At 40.6% G+C, this 11725-nt stretch overlaps 1 pseudogene; it reads left to right on the forward strand.

The window, feature by feature from the left end:
• Positions 1-5339: 5339 nt before the first annotated feature.
• Positions 5340-9443, forward strand: LOC142428844 (activated RNA polymerase II transcriptional coactivator p15-like; annotated as a pseudogene).
• Positions 9444-11725: the final 2282 nt, after the last annotated feature.

The following is an 11725-nucleotide window of genomic DNA, read 5'->3' on the forward strand; positions in this document are numbered from 1 at the left end:
TATGCCTAATGATTGGGAACATGTTCTCATATATTTATTGGTTATTTGGAATTCTACCCCTGTGAAACTTCTGTTCAGGTCCTATGCCCACCTCCTTAGTGGACAGTTAGTTTTTTTTCTTATTGTAAGCTTACAAAGTATTGTAGATTTTAGTAATAAGGCCTTTGTCTGATGTGTCATTGCTAAAGATGTTTTCCCAGTCTGTGGGCTCTCTTATTACTCTCTTGGTGAATTCTTTCAATGTACACAAGTGTTTTGTCTTCAGTTTATCCCTGTTGTCAAGTTGTGACTCCTCTGTATTTGTATCCTTCCCTATTTCTGAAAGCCTATGTATTCCCTGTGTCAAGGTTCTCAGGCTTGTCCAATTTCCCTCATTAATTACCCTGATAGTTTGGGAAGTTGCCTCAAGGTCTGTGCCACCTTGAGTTTATTCTTGTACATGGAGCAAGGTAAGGGTCTTGCTTCATTTTTCTGCAGGTAGATATTCATTTTCTCAGCACCACTTATTGAAGAGGGCATCCACTTCCCATTTATATTTTTGGGGTCCTTATCAAAAAGCAGTTGCCTGTATGCTGATGTTTTTATTTCTGAGTTTTCAGCTCTTTTCCATTGGTCTGAATATCTGTAGTTATACCAGTACCACACTGTTCTGGCCACTGTGGCTGTATTATATGTGCTACAGTCGCATAGAGCAAGCCCTCCCACTTTGTCTTTCTTCTTGAGGAGTTTTCTGCTAATTCTGGGCTTCTTCCTTCTCCATATGAAGTTGATCATCAAGTTTCCAATTCTTTGAAGAAGGATGATGGTATTTGTATCGGGATAGCATTAAATTTATATAGTGCCTTGGGCAGAACTGACATCTGTACTATATTGAGTCTTCCAATGCATGAGCATGGGATATTCTTCCATTTGTTGAGGTTACCCTTAGTTTCTAGTAATAGTGTTCTATAGTTTTCCTCATACAAATCTTTTTTTTAGTCAGGTACATACCTTGATATTTCAATTTAAGCTTGGCTATTGTAAAGGGCACTACCTTTTTAATCGTCTCTTCTGTGACCTTGTCTGCTGTGTATAGCACTCGGATAGACTTTTGTTTGTTGGTCTTGTATCCCACCACTTTGCCATATTCTTCTATTCCTTAAAACACTCTACTTGTGGTGTTTTGGGGATTTTTCATATGCAAAATCATATCATCTGGGAATAACAATAGTTTCAACTCTTCCTTCCCTAGTCGAATACTCTTGATGTTTTCTTTGCCTTATGCTGTTTGCTAGGTCCTCCAGTACAATGTTAAATAGGAGTGGGGTAGGAGCCATCCTTATCTGGTCTGCTATTTCTGTGGAATTGTTTTCCTCTTTTTTCCATTGATTACCACCTTGGCTGTTGGTTTTTCACATATAGCTTTTATAATATTAAGGAATTTCACTTTCATTTCTATCTTTTTGAGTGTCTTAAACAGAAATGGATGTTGGATGCTGTCAAATGCTTTTTCCACATCTATCCATATTACCATATGCTTCTTATAAATTTTCATGTCAATGTGGTGAATAATAGTAATGGTCTTTCATGTGATGCATCCCTGGCATGAATCGTCCTTGGTCATGGTGAATTATTTGTTTTATATGCCTTTATATTCTTATTGGCCAGTATATTTTACATATTTTAATCAATATTCATTAGGGATATTGTTCTGTAGTTATCAATGCTTGTGGGATCCTTGCCCACTTTAGGTATCAGAGTTATACTAGCTTGCTTCATTGAAAGAATTTTGAAGTTATTCATCTTCTTCTATGTTCTGGAAGAGTTTGTGTAGGATTAGTGTCAGTTTTTCCCTGAATGCATGACAGAATTCTCCTGTGAAGTCATCTGGCCCAGGGTATTTTTTTTCTTGGTAATCCTTTGATAACCAATTTCTTCTATTTGTCTACTTCTTCTATTGCTATGGGTCTATTGAGATTCATGACATCCATCTGGGATAGTCTAGGGAGGGACTCTTTTTTCCAAATATTTTTCCATGTCTTTCAAGTTGTTGAATTCATTTTACAGGCCTTTGTTGTACTGTGTAATTATCCTTTTGATTTCATTAGGGTCTGTTGTAATGTCTCCTGTTTTATCCCTCATCTTCACTATTGAAATTTGTTCCTTCCTTTCTTTGGATAGGTTTGCCAGCGGTCTCTCAATTCTGTTAATACATTCAAAAAACCAACTTTTACCTACATTAATTTTTCCCATACTTTTCTTGTTTTCCCTCTCCTGTATCTCAGCTCTGATTTTTATTATATCTTTCATTTGTTATTAGTAAGATTGTTCTGTCGACTCTGCTCTGATTGATGTACATTTTGTGCCAGCATGTCAACCATAAGTCTCTCTTCCTTTTTCGTGTGTGCATGTATTGCTATCAGCCGTCCTCTGATAAAGGCCTTTGCTGTGTTCCAAAAGCCTTAGTACATCGTATTTGTATTCTCATTGGTTTATAGAGACTTCCTGGTTTCATCTCTGATCTGGGCCTATACCCACTCCTTTTGCAAGAGGGTGTTATTCATTCTCAATTGTTTACCATTGTTTTCTTCATCATCCTTCTGTTGATTTCCAGCCTTATGGCCTAGTAGTTGGAGAGAGATGTCCGTATAATATCTGTGTACTTGAATTTACAGGGATTCGACTTGTGTTCCATCAGGAGGTATATCTTTGAGCATGTGCCATTGGAAATCTCTGAAAATATCCATCAGGTCAAGTCATCCAATTGTGCTGTTTAGATCTGTAGCTTCCTTGTTAAGTTTCTTTCCCTGTGATCTGTCTTCAGAGTGGTATACTAAAGACACTTATTATAATTGTTTAGCCTGTGATTTCTTCTATCATCATTAGAAATGCTTGATTTACAAATTTTTCAGGTCTCTTGTTGGGCATGAATATATTTATTATGCTCCCTGGTTCTTGGTCTATGGTTCCTTGAGCATTATATTGTATCTTGGTTATGACTTATACCTAGAGATTAATTTTTCATCAGAGATTAATATTGCTACCCTGTTTTTTTGAATGCCATTTGCTTGGTATATTTTTCTCCACCCTTTACTTCTCAGTGTGTTCTTTTCTGTACATTTGAGATGTTCTCCTCTAGGCAACAGATCGATGTTTTAATTATTTATTTTTATTAAATACTTTTATTGGAGGCCCTTACATGTCTATCACAAGCCATACATTCATCCATTGTGTCAAGCATATTTGCACATATGCTGGCATCACCATTTTCAAATCATTCTTTTCTCACTTGAGCCCCAGATATCAGTTTCCCATTTGTTCCTCCTCCCTCCCTTGCCCGCCCTCTCTCACATACCCTGGATAAATTATCGATTATTATTTTCATATCTTCCATCATCCTACATCACCCTTCACCCACTTGTCTGTTGTTCATGCCCCTGGTAGGGGGTTATAGTTTGATCCTTGGAATGGGTTGTGTTTTCTAAGCCAGTCTGCTAGCCTCTGCCTTTTAATGCCTGAATTCAGTTCATTGATATTCAGTGTTCTTATATCCGTCAGTGGACTCTGTGATGTCATCTTGTACCTTTTGTGTTGGGTGTTTTCCTACCTATATATCTTATTAGTTTGTGGTGTGTGTGTGTGTGTGTGTGTGTGTGTGTGTGTGTGTGTGTTTCATTCTTGCCTTCTTTCCACTGTGGAGCTAATGCTATCTTGGGGGATGTTTTCTCTTTGTCACCCTCTGAGTGGAGTCCTTATATGTGACGATCTCTGATTTGTGCTCGGTGAGTGTTGATCTTTTGCCCATTCTGAGTCTGCAAGGATCTTTTGTAGGGCTGGGTTTCGTTTTATGTATTCTTTGAGATTTTCTTTGTCTTGGAAGACTCTTACTTCTCCATCTATCTTAATACATAATTTGGCTGGAAACAGTATTCTTGGGTTTGCGTTATTTTCTTCAATTTTTGGAATATGTTACTCAATTTCTGCCTCTTCTTCATCGTGTCCGCTGATAAGTCTGAACATATTCTTATTTGGGTACCTTTATAAATGACTATTTGTTTTTCCCAAGATGCTCTGATGATTTTCTCCTTTTCCTCATAGTTGGATAATTTAACTATTATGTCTTGGTGACTTCTTGGGATTCACTATGGCTGGTGTTCTTTCGGCCTCCTGAATGATTGCCTGATTTTCATTTATTAACTGGAGAAGTTTTCCTCTAAGAATTCCCTTGTGATTTTCACTGTTGAGTTCTTTGCTGTTTATTGTTCCAGTAGTCAGTTGTTCTAATATTGGTTCTATTCATGGCATCAGACATGGCTCTCAGATTTTCTTCAGCTTCTCTGATTATCTTATTTAACTGCCTTTCCTGTTTGTTGAAGTCTGCCTGGTTATCCTCTAGGTCACTGGTGCGATTCTTTGCCTCCTCGAATCTGTTTGCAAAGTCTGTTAATTTGCTACTGGATTTTGTTATTTCATCTTTTAAGTCTTGTATTTCCCTTTGTTGTGTGGCCTTTATCATTTCATCTATTTTCTGTATTGGTTTCCTCATATGGTATATGATTCTAAGCAGCATTCTGAAGATTTTTTTTCTGTGGCAGGTGAATGTCTGCTTCTTCTATGCATGTCAATAGGTTCATGACTTCTTTCAGCATTGTCCTCTGTTTCTCCTTCATTTTTGTTGAGGCTCTTGGGGCTGGTTGTTGTTTACATGTTGCTTTAAAGGAGCCCAGTACCATCTTACAGAGAGTCAAAGAGCACAGGGCACACTCTTTGGGGGACTCGTATGGGTGCTTCTTCAAACTACCTAAAGGTAGCTGCAATAAGGGTCATTTTGTATCTGGCTGTATCTTCCTATGGTTTCACTCTTACCCTAGCCAACCAGTATTTCATTATTTGGAATGTGAGTTGGATAGTCCTCTCATGGAATGCTAATCGGGTGGTTCTGTGCGCACGAGGATGGCACTTCACTGGCTGATCTCCCAGGAAGCTGTGGTGGTGTGTCCTACAAGGTTTGGAGTGCCTCTGATGGTGTGTGGTATTTCCCTCTGCCACTGGAGTGCTGCGGAGGATGGGTGGGTGGGTGGGTGTACCTTCCTTGGTGTAAAACAAGGATGTCAAACTGGTGGCTCTCAGGCCTCATGAGGCCCCCAGAGTAATTTTTTTGTGGTCCACAATGCTCTGAAATAAAATGTAACGAGGGAATTGTGTGTACAGTATTGCCTCAATCTCCCCTAATCATTATTTTCTTCATAACATTTTTTTCTATTTCACTTTATTTCAGAGCATTGTGGGCTACAAAAAAATTCCCTAGGGCCGTGTGTGGCCCATAGGCCACCACTTTGACACTCCTGGTGTAGAGCACCATGGACGGTAGGCTGAATTACCCTAGTCGGAGAAAACGCCATGGAGATTGGACGGATGGTCCCACAGCAGCATGGAACACCAAAAACGGTGTGCAAGAATTCTCCCAGTCATTTGTAGGGCCTACCCCAAGTGTTTTCAATGGCTAATTTTTTTTTAAACAATTATCAAGCCTTCCTTCCAAGATGCCTCTGAATGGATTCAAACTTCCACTTTTTTTATTAGTAGCCAAGTTTGTTGACATTTTGCATTTATCAAGGAGTCCTGCTTAGCTCAATAGCACACTTATTTTGGCTGATTTTCCTTCCCTAACTCTTTTTATTTCTCCTTCACACTTGCTTCTTGGACTCACCCGAACCTACACTGTACATTGAGAGAAAACTAAATTAAAGTAGCAAATTCTCCAAGGTCCTTGAAAAAATTAATTGTGACAACATGACTTAAGTTCTTTTTTTAAAAAAAATGACTTTATTGATATAAAATTCACAATACTCACAACACATTCACACTCCCATAGTTAAATCTCTTTTTAAAAGAACTGAATATACATCTTCATAATCAGTTCTAGTACTCCCTCCCATCTCCTTCATTATTTCCTCCCCGATTCTCCTCACCTTCCCCATCCTCGATAAACCATTACATCAGTTATTGTCTCTATGCACCCGCTCCTTCTGTGCTTCATAAACATAGAAACCTAAGACAAACAATAAAAAACAAAGATGAAAGGAAATAAGAATGATATAGATACAAAAATAAATAATTAGATAAATAAATAAAGACTAAGAAAGAAAAGGTCACACAGAGAAGAAATTTCTTTCATGGACCAAGTAAGAACTATTTAAGCCTAGACCAAATTCAGATTGGGTCAAGAGGGAGGTCAGTTGGCCAAGAATTATCTTATGCCATTGTTCAATCCACCATAATCAAGCTTATAATAACCTCTGTCTGATAGTAAAGCTGTTCTCATTGCTTATCTGTGGCCAGCAGGGAACTGCAAGCATCTGAGTGAAATTCTTAACACAGCTTCTAACATCTCTTGGTGCTCAATACATGCAACTTATTAATGTTAGTGATTGTGTTAGTCTGGGTAGACTAGAGAAACAAATCCATACAAGCTCATATGTGTATAAGAGAGAGTTTCATATGAAGGGTAATTGTACATTAAGAAAGTATCCCAACCCAGTCCAGTCCAAGCCCAGATATCAAATATTAGCCCAAACATCCAATAATAATGTATACTGTCCTCTTCAGACTCATGAAACACATGCAATGATGCCAAATGCAGGAAGATCACAGCCCAGTGGGTGTGAAGTCCTGTGGGTCCAGAGACATTGTAAGCATCTCCGCAAGGACAGAGATCTCCATGTGGCTTCTCCGGTCCCTAGGGTATGGGGTCTATCAGCGTAGAGACATGTGTCTTTTCAGTAGAGTGTCTCCAAGTGAGTGAGGAGAGAGTCTGTCTCCTTCCTCCAAGGAGAAAATTTTGGAATTCCCAGAATTCTCAGGAGAGGGCCATGCCCACACAGAGGCCTCATTGGATATGATCTGATTGACTGACTAGACTCCTAGACTCCACCCCTTCACTCTTTTTTTTTAACATTTTATTAGGGGCTCATACAACTCTTATCACAATCCATACATATACATACATCAATTGTATAAAGCACATCTGTATATTCTTTGCCCTAATCATTTTCTTCTTTTTTTTTTTTTGGTTTTACAGCATTGCTTTTTATTCACATCTGAAGTTCACTGACTCGAAGTACTATTTTAATTTATTTCTTTTTAAAAAAAATTTATTAGGGGCTCATACAACTCTTATCACAATCCATACATATATATATATACATCAATTGTATAAAGCATATCAGAACATTGTTTGCCCTATTCATTTTCAAAGTATTTGCTCTCCACTTAAGCCCTTTGCATCAGGTTCTCTTTTTTTTCCCCCTCCCTCCCCACTCACCCTCCATCATGAGTCCTTGATAATTTATAGATTATTATTTTGTCATATCTCGCCCTATCTGGCTTCTCCCTTCACCCCCTTTACTGTTGTCCGTCCCCCAGGGAGGAGGCCACATGTAGATCCTTGTAATCAGTTTCCCCTTTCCAAACCCCTCACCCTCTACTCTCCCAGTATCGCCCCTCACCCCCTGATTCTGAAGGTATCATCTACCCTGGATTCCCTGTGCCTCCAGCTCCTATATGCACCAGTGTACAACCTCTGGTCTATCCAGACTTGCAAGATAGAATTCGAATCATGGTAGTTGTGGGGGAGGAAGCATCCAGGATCTGGGGGAAAGCTGTATTTTTCATCGGTGCTACATCAGACCCTGATTGACTCATCTCCTCCCCTAGACCCCTCTGTGAGGGGGTCTCCAGTGGCTGACAAATGGGCTTTGAGTCTCCACTGTGCACTTCCCCCTTCATTCACTATGGTAAGATTTTTTTTTGGATGATGCCTTATCCCTGATCCCTTTGGCACCTCGTGATCACACAGGCTGGTATGCTTCTTCCATGTGGGCTTTGTTGCCACCCCTTCACTCTTAATCCTATCAATTCCCAAATTGACACCGGATTATGTCACTACCACAGTGATCATGTTCTTGGGGAGGGAAATAGAGAAGTAACTCCAACAAAATAAATATTAAATGGAAGGAATAAGTAAACTTCAGGTTGATGAAAGGTGAAGTTACCCTTCAATTGTGGCTCTCTCTGTAAGAGCCACAATTCAAGAGAGAGAAAGAACTTCCAACAAGGAACATAGTGAGAATGAAAATGTGCTCATTGCACAGGCCTGCCCGTGCTATGGGAAAATACGAAGCTCTGTATTGTCCGTAATATGAGAGCTCATGGGGTAGAAATTAAGGGCACAGAGTGTGTCAGAGTCCAAAGAACCCCCACCAAGGAAAGAGGCCAAGTCTAAGGTACCTCAGGGAGGAACTGCCAAAGACTGCCCTCCAGACAGCTACACAGAAAGGAATAAATAACAGTCCCGCTCCACACGTGTGCGCTCCCCACTCCTATTTATTTACACTCTGCCTGACTCTGGAATCAAGGCATAATTCATGACCCACCTCCCTCAGCACCCTGCAGAGTACAGGAAGCAGGGAACATCCCTGTCAAGTGCCAGATGTTTCAAGAGGCCTAAGGGCTGCTGATGGCTTTGGAGGGGAAACAGCAAAATGTTCTGGGACAGGAAGTGCAGAAGTTTGATGAGTGGAAGCCCGGTGGCCTTAGCGAAATGGCAGATGAAGAGATGAAGTGGAGCTGGACACCTGGTTCAAGTGCCAGCTCTGCTCCATCCTACCTGTGTGGCCCTGGGTTCCTCCACTTCTTTAATGTGTGCCTTCTTTTCTCTAGCTGTCTAATGCTCCATCTAACATTGATGTTGAAGGATTCTATGAGACAGCACACGAACCTCACTTTGACAGTTGGGAAGGATTTTGCTATTTGCAGTGCACTTCTTTATTTTGAATAATGGTCAGAGTGAAACATCTTTCAACTAAAAGAAGTTCTTAAAACATTAGTTCAGAGTTGCGAGCAAGCAAGCCGGAGACTGTTCGGCTGCACGAACAGAACAATACCTAAGTCAAAGGAACTTGTTTCTTCCAGCTCCTCTGGCAGCGTTCTGATAGTGAAGTAGACAGAAAGCTAAAGAGGAAAAAGCAGGTTGCTTCAGAAAAGCCTGTAAAGAAGCGAAAGATTGGGGAAGTTTCCAGAGCGCTGCCATCCTCCAAACAGAGCAGCAGCAGAGATGATGCTATGTTCCAGCCCTCTTCACGAAGGCCACTGCTGTAGTCCATCGAAATGCAAGAACAAGGGATTGGAAGCGAGAAGAATTTACAGTGATGCTGGATTGTTCCTTCAGCCTAGAGACTGGGGGAATGTGGCAGATCAGTGTTTGGGACTTCAAAGGCAGAGTCCTAATGGATATTTGAAAATATTGGATGGATCAAGCAGGTGAAATGAAACCAGGAGGGAAAGGTATTTCTTTAAACCTGGAGCAGTGGAGCCAGCTGAAGGAACAGAGTTCTGACATTCATGATGCAGTAAGAACACTAAGATCCGAGCCATATCCCACCTGCACTGTTCTCGTCAGGTAAACCTGTCTTTTGACATGGGCTTTTCTTTCCTACCTGTTGTTTTCCAAGCGATTGTATATTTAGTTTGCAAAACAATTTGTAAGATGAATGCCTTTTTATATTTTTAATGTGCATTATTTTAAGTGTTCTGAGTGAAACAAAAGTCAGTCCAGAAGCAAGTCCATCTGGTTTGGAGTACACAGTGACTGTAACCACAGGCCGTACAAAACAATGGACTGCTTCCCTGGGAGGGGTGGGAAAGAGAGACTTAAACAGACTATTTAGAAATGCTGGTTGAACAACCACTCATTTCCATTTGGTTGTTTTAGTTTGAAATCAGTAGCTAACCTATCATACACTTTCTCAACTTTTCTCCAGTCTCATCCCACACCCGACATCAGCCTACTGAACCGCTCTACTTATCCTTAGAAACTCCTTATCGCCTGCTCTTGCTTTGTTCGTGTTGTTGGTGTATTCAATAAATACCGACTGAGCTCCATCTCTGACCTCTGGCTATTGTTGTGAGCTTCTGCAAGGCAGGTCACAATGCATGGTGATCCGTGCAAAATGGAAGGGAATGCTGCCAGTCCTGGATATCCGCAGGATCGGCTACCGATCAGACCATGGAAGGTGAGAATTCCATCACGTATCCACCCATTCCTTTTCTGATTCATTCTGATTTGTTAAGAAACAAAACCATAGTCCCTCTTCCCAAAGACTGATACTATCAAGCCGCTATGCCAGCAGTTCTCAACCTATGGGTCACGACCCCTTTGGGAGTCATAAGACCCTTTCACAGAGTTCACCCGAATCATAGCAGTAGCAAAATTATAGTAATGAAGTAGCAACAAAATCATTTTATGGTTGGGGGGGAGGGTGGTCACCACAACATGAGGAGCTGTATGAAAGGGTCACGGCATGAGGAAGGTTGAGAACCACTGCTCTGTGACTTACCATGGACTCTCAGGCAGTGGGCTTAATTTCCACTTTTGTTCCCAAAGGCCTATGCTCTAGTGAGGAAAGCAGCCATGAATTAGATCATACTGCAAAGAAAAGGACAACTTCCCAGGTGGTATATGTTACATTGGAGAGGCACATTGCTCCCTGAGCGTGATAGAGGAAATTGAATGTTCCTTAGAGTACGTGATATCCTTGTTTTTCCTTTTAAGGGCAAAATGATACTCAACTTTATGGGGTCACTAAAATATCCTCTCTATAAAGTCACCCCTTCTTCTGGAACTGGGAGTGGTTGGCGTGATTGTTATAACCACTCACATAGATTTGAGGCACTGAGTTATTCCCTTTAGCTGTGTCCTAGCTGTCTCCTGGAGGCCCTACCTGGGACAAACAATTAGAGATTTTACTTCTAACCAAAACGATGGAAACAAACACCCACTTGAGGTGCTTTAGAAGATAGGGTTGGGCGCTTGCTTCCAAAAATTCACAGCCTTGAACACCGTCTGGATCACAATTCTGCCCATCCTCCTCTGAGTCCAAATGCACGCGACGACAACAGGTAAGTCTGTCTTCCCACAAATAGTCATCCCCTAACAGCGGGCTGTCTGCATTTCTCCTTTCTGCCGCTCTTACACTGGGCTAGGGAGAAAAGAGACTTGGGAAACTTGAGTGGACTGAAATGCAGATGTGCCGCCAATTCAATATATATTTTCCAAGTGAGTAACTTACTTAACAATTAACAATCCAAATTCAGATTCATGAGGGGTTTTCCCCTCTTAATAAAGCAAGTACTACATTTGCATGGACATATTATACAATTAGTAAAAATAGACCCCATATAAAAATTCTAGACCTGCCATTCAAGTAACGAATCATAAAAGTCTTCCACTGAATTTTAAAGGCATTCATCTGTAATTTCTCCATTAGCCCAGCGTCTGGCTGTTAAAGTGGCTGAGGCACTGAGGGTTCTTATTACAAATATGAATTTTTATGATGTGGCCTACCTATGTGGGCAGGAACACTTAAGAAAAGGCAGGTGGGTTTCTGGGCACAGGGACAGAAATGAAAAGACATTGGTGAAATTCTATCTCTCAAAAGTAAATGTGTCAGTTGTCTTTTGTACTCAGAGGTAGAGCTGTCCAAAATGGGGGCATATTGGTTTGATTTCATATGATTGTGAGTAGAAAAGTGCTTTGTACTTCTATTGTCTCTATCTGGAATGTCTTTGCTCTTCCAATCAAAATCTTATGCCTCCTTCAGGCCCTATTTCAATTGCATGCTTATTTATTTTACCAGTGAGGATATTGAACCAGTAGAATGGTTGAAATTTAACCCCAAACCATAAG

Source organism: Tenrec ecaudatus, chromosome 1 (assembly GCF_050624435.1).
Source record: "Tenrec ecaudatus isolate mTenEca1 chromosome 1, mTenEca1.hap1, whole genome shotgun sequence".
NCBI lineage: Eukaryota > Metazoa > Chordata > Mammalia > Afrosoricida > Tenrecidae > Tenrec > Tenrec ecaudatus.